Source organism: Harpegnathos saltator, unplaced genomic scaffold (assembly GCF_003227715.2).
Source record: "Harpegnathos saltator strain DR-91 unplaced genomic scaffold, Hsal_v8.6 scaffold676, whole genome shotgun sequence".
NCBI classification, from domain to species: Eukaryota; Metazoa; Arthropoda; class Insecta; order Hymenoptera; family Formicidae; genus Harpegnathos; species Harpegnathos saltator.
In genome coordinates this window covers 502,501-507,691 of record NW_020230511.1, presented here as the reverse complement: position 1 = coordinate 507,691, position 5,191 = coordinate 502,501, and the positions used below count along the sequence as shown (strand labels likewise).

Sequence of the window (5,191 nt, the reverse complement as noted above, 5' to 3'; positions counted from 1 at the left end):
GAGAGAGAGAGAGAGAGAGAGAGAGAGAGAGAGAGCAGTGAGTTCGCAAATTCGGCTGCTTCTTCCACCGGCCGCAGCCATTGTCCGTCCACCATTCGCGGTCGTTTCGCGCAAAGTCGGGCGCGCACCGCAAACGCAGGCGAGCGCTGCGAACGTCTGTCGCGATAGTCGCATTCGGTTCGTTCGTCTTTTTTTTGGACGTCGCGAGAGCTGAAATGCGCCCGAACAGTCGCGAATGTCGTTTCCATTGTGCGTTCGCTCAGGATGTGCGTGCGCTCACATCCCCGACGTGCTTTTCGTTCGTTGGCTTCGTTCCTCGGGCCGCGGTGCCGCGCTCTTGAGAGTCCGTCTCTCTCTCTCTCTTTCTCTCTCCTGCCATTTCTCTTTCTCTCTTTCTCCCTCCGCCGCCCTTTTCCACCCCGTTTGCAGCTTGGAGAATTTTATAGCTCGGCGACGTCGCGCGCTCCTCCGCGTTAAACGTTAGCCCGTCGTTACCCCCGTTACACTTCACGCACGAGTCTCGCTAACGCGCACTCGTGGGGACACGTTGACTGTGAGGGTGCCGTTGAATAAAACATGAGGAGCGTCACGGACGCATGCGGGACGCCACTTTGGAGTCGCGGTAATCGCCAAGATAGACCGGTAGGGTGGACACGCGCCGGTGTCGCGAGTCGTGTACGACACGATTGTAGAAGGACACGGCGAACAACGTGGCAGAAGGTTAACTGGAAATTGTTGCACCCTCGTGAGCGAGACTTGCCGTCCGTGAAGAAGCTCTTCTGGCCGAGAAGTCGTTGCCGCGTGCGCCGAAATCTCCCTTCTGAGACCGAGTGGGGCGCGAAGCGCTGATATTTTCGCGCTGTTCGTAATGGAGAAGCGTCACTTCCCGCCAGTCGGAAGTGTCTAAGACACGTCCAGGTGTAATCGATATCCGATGTTACTTAACTCGAGCGGAGGAGAGGAAAGAAACCCTCCGGGATTTCCTCGGCGAAAGGTTAAAAACCAGACCAGAGCGGGCCGAGGGTGTATTTTTGGAGCCGACGACGAGGTTATTATGCGATCTCGTCTCCACGGAGGGACGGGGAGAGAGATTCGCTCGCACGCAGGCGGCGGGATTCGCCGGCCAGAGAGGCACGACTGCGTTGTGCTGCGGTTTCACCAGAAACCTGTACCAAGGCTCATTGTTTACAGTGTCTGATGAGTTCCTCGGATGAGCGTGAGACGTTTTGGAGAGACGTTCCGACGATTCGGAAAACAAGGTGGATCGCGACGACCGAGTTTCGGAGGAGAGTGGCTTCCTGCCGTTGAAATTGGCGGTCGAGAAGGAGTCGAGTAAGCCCGAGGGGGTGCGAAGAGACAATGGACGGAAAGAGAGAGGGAGGAAGAGGAAACGATCGACCTGAAGGCGCAGCGTTAACCTCTTGATCGATCCCGTTGTACTCCGCCCCTTCACGTCGTTCTAATTTCGTAAATAAGTCGCGTAAATGGAGACAGAAGGCCGCCGAATTATTAAACGGTTGTTATCGCACGGCCCGCGCCTATCTGTCGCGCATTCGGTTCAAGCGCGAAATTGATAGATGGCAGATAAAGAACCGGCGAGTAGAGCGAGCTTTCCGCTTCGCCGGCCAGCAAGTACGCTTCCACGTCGTCTATTCCGTTCAACGTTTCGCAAAGTAGATAACAATCGAAATATAACACGACGACCGCGAACACGAAGCCCTTGAAGTCACATTGCGACTCGTGTCTCTCCCTCCTCCGCCCCCTCTCTCTCCCCCCTCTCACCTCCGCTCCTCTCTCTCTCTCTCTCTCTTTCTCTCTCTTCGGAGACTCCACGCGCGAGACGCCCACCAGCCGCGCGATGAAAGAAATTCGTCTCTCTCTCGTGAGTCCTGTCGTATTTCATAATACGAGTATCGATCTCACAGCGGAGACGAGCAGACACATCCGCGACCTCCACCGAAACTGTGCTACAATCTACGACCTTCTTCCAGCTCCGACTTTCGATCGGAACACAAGCCCCTTCGTGCGCTCCCGTAATCGATGACAGTCGTCGAGGCATTCCGCGACGCTCGCGAGCCATCAGCGCTCGCATTCGTTCATTCGTTCGTTCGTTCGTTCGTTGACGAAGAATCCATGGCTGCTTCCCCCATTTCCCAACCGCCCATTAACGCGAATAACACGCGATCGCTGCTCTCCACGAGACCGAGAGGTCACTGCGCGACGATAACGCGCAGGAATATCCACGGACGCCACGGCCATTTTGCCGGGGCTCTGTAGGCACACAACGCAAATATTTGTCCTGATGACGGAACGCCTCCGTCGTTCCACCGTGATTCAACGGGGACGACGACTACGACGACGACGAAGAAGACGAAGAAGAATTTCACTGTTCGCACGAGAACAAGCTAGCTTTGCTGTCATGCTCGCGCTCGGAGTAAACCGGGTCCGGTTGGCGAGAGCGAAAGGAGGCAGAGAGAAAGAGAGAGAGGAGAGAGAGAGAGAGAGAGAGAGAGAGAGAGTCCTTGGATCGACCGCAGAGTCGTCAGAGTCGGAGCAGCCGCGCCTCTCGGAAGCTGCCTTATCGACTGGAAACACCATCGCCATGGCGCGGTGTATCCACGTTGGCGGCGGAGAAGAGATATCGGGAACGATAACGCGCTCGCTCGTCGTCGTCGCGCGGCACAACAGTCGAGTCGACGTACGTCGGGCGTTCCCACCTTGGGCTATCAGAGTCCCGCTGGCCAGGCGAGTCGACCGAGATAAATCCAACGTCGTGGTGCGCGCGACGTGCGCTTCGCGTTGATCCCTCGCCCGTGTCGCCCCACTGGGTCTTTCACCCTCCGTCGGCCCCTTCGATCGCGAGGAACGCGTCCGACTTCGCGGAGAGACGGAGAGCGCGCGCGCGCGGACACTAACTTTTGCTCTTCAAGCGGGACACACTTTTCTCCTGCTGTTTTCTCTTCCACATTTCGCTGCTGCTGCTAGTGCTGCTGCTGCTGCTGCTGCTGCTGCTGGCGTATTCTCGAGCGACGGCGACGGCGCCGAGGAAGGTACGCGTCGTCCTGGCTGTCTGAAGCGCGAGAGCGTGGCTGATGAGCGTGACGTGGTGACGTGGTGACGTGGTGACGTGAGAGCCACCAGGACGAGGACAATGTCCCATCACACCAGTAACTCTTTAAAGGCGTACTGCTGTGACAGGACAATATCCCCGGCCGATGGGCCGATCCGCCGCAGTGTCGTCTCCTGTAATCCCTCTCGCAGGCGAGAAAAACGGGTTACTACCAGAGCGCGCGCGCCTCCCTCTCGATTCTCCCTCGCCACCCTCGCTGCTCCGTGGCGGCGGCGGCGACGGCGGCGGCAGTGGCGGCGGCCGCGGCGGCAGCGGCAGCGGTAGCCGTCGAGCGGATCGTCGCCGACGAGCGAGATATGGCGGTCGGCGAAAAATACCCCTTTGCGAAGGCCGTATCATTCGGTCGAGCGTCCCGACGGCACTGCGTCGCTCGGTGGCGGCGGCGCCTCCGCACCCTCTCTCCACCCCCACTAGGACTGGGCTCTTGTACCTACCTTCGAGCCTTCCCCACCGTGGGAGACTCACCCTCTTCGTCTTCGACATGATCCTCGTCTGGCGTACGCGTGTGTGCGTACGCATGCGCCCGCCTGTGTGTTTGTATGTGGGTGTGTATGTGTATGTTCTCTCTCTTTCTCTCCCTCTCCCTCTCGGTACATGTGTGTGTGTATGTGTACGTGCGCTGGTAGTGAGTGCGGAGAGGGAGGAATACGGGGGGACAGGGTGCGGAAGAGAATAGCGCCGAGAGGGGACCGAGTACAACCCCTCGACGTTGCTGGGGGCGGACGCGGAGACTGCTAGGTACTGGGATGTCTAGCGATACTGAAAATACTGAAACTACACACGTTCTCGCCGGTCACCACCCCCCTATCTGTCTCTCTTCTGTGTGTGTTACCCCTCCCTCTCCTCGTTCCACCGTTCCCTCTTTTGTCTCTCTCTCCCTCCCCCCCCTCTCTCTCTCTCGCTCTCTCGCTCTCTGTCTGTACGTCTTCCTCTCTCGCGCGCTTTTTCACGCACGCTCGTAGCAATGTGTAAGACGATCGAGATCATCGGTGTAGGATACCTTATCCCGTTGCGTTATGGACATTCGCGAATTCGATAATGTGCGTGCAAACGATCGGTCGCTCCAGGTCGCTCGGTCGCATATCACGAGACGGAGAAAACAATGTACTCCCTCCCCCCCCTCTCTCTCTCTCTCTCTCTCCCTCCCTTCCTCTTCCTCTCTCTCTCTCTCTCTCTCTCTCTCTCGCGCGCGCGCGCGGCGGCGGCGGCGATGGGGTGTTCTTCTCGCGATGACGATGCAGCTTGTCGATCGTTCCATTAACAAGCTACACGGCGCTAACTTAATCGGCCGTTGGAGCCGCGTCAAACGCGTTTCTCCCTTTCCCCTCTTTTTCTTCAATTTTTGCCTCACGCGACGACATTTCCATCTCGCGGCGCGTGAGAGTTATTCGACTGGGAAAATCGTCAAGCGTCGAATCTGCACGACGAGGACTCTTTACGCGTAGCCTCGACTCCGTGTGGTCGTCGAAGGATCCGACAGACCTTATTTTCGCGAGGCCGCGATAAGACCCCGAGTAGTAGCGTGGAGAATTGAGGAATCCGGGGCCGATCAATACGGCGGTGGACTCGTCGATGAAAATGACCTGGTGTGAATCCCGTCTAATCGACGGAAGGGAAAGAGAGGGTAGCGAGAGAGCTTTCCCTTCGAGCTTTATCCTGCGGCATTTCCTCGCTAAAACACAGCTGGCGTCTGTGATTCGGTCCGCTCGTGCGAGCGAGCGAGCGAGCGGACGAATCCGCCCGAATCCGACCCGGAATGTGTTCCATCGATCGATTTCCCCGTCGTGCCGAGCACGACGGCAGAGAGTCAATTCGAGAATACCGATCGGGGCGAAATCCCATCGCGGAAGAACCGCGCTCTCGAAATACCGGCGGCGGGCGAACACCTCTCTCTCTCTCTCTCTCTCGGGGCTTGATCGCGCTCGCGGGAGAAACATCTCCGTTGCAGCGTTCGTCCGCCGATACCTGCACAGCAACCTTCTCGTCCTCGGGCCCGGCTCGAACACAGTCCGGCAGGATTTTCCCGACAGAGCGACGGTAATGAGAGCGCGTACCTCGTCG

The 5,191-nt window shown here is 58.1% G+C and overlaps 1 protein-coding gene across 7 annotated transcripts in view; it reads left to right on the top strand.

The window, feature by feature from the left end:
- Positions 1–5,191, top strand: part of msi (RNA-binding protein musashi) — a 68,032-nt gene that overhangs the window by 52,075 nt on the left and 10,766 nt on the right. The window contains exon 1 of one of the 7 annotated variants that reach the window (XM_025305141.1): positions 2,821–3,050. The exons of the other annotated variants lie outside the window; for them this stretch is intronic. The gene's annotated coding sequence lies outside the window, so the exon portion shown is untranslated. Of the gene's footprint in view, positions 1–2,820; positions 3,051–5,191 lie in introns of those variants that run through there. 7 annotated transcript variants of the gene reach the window in all.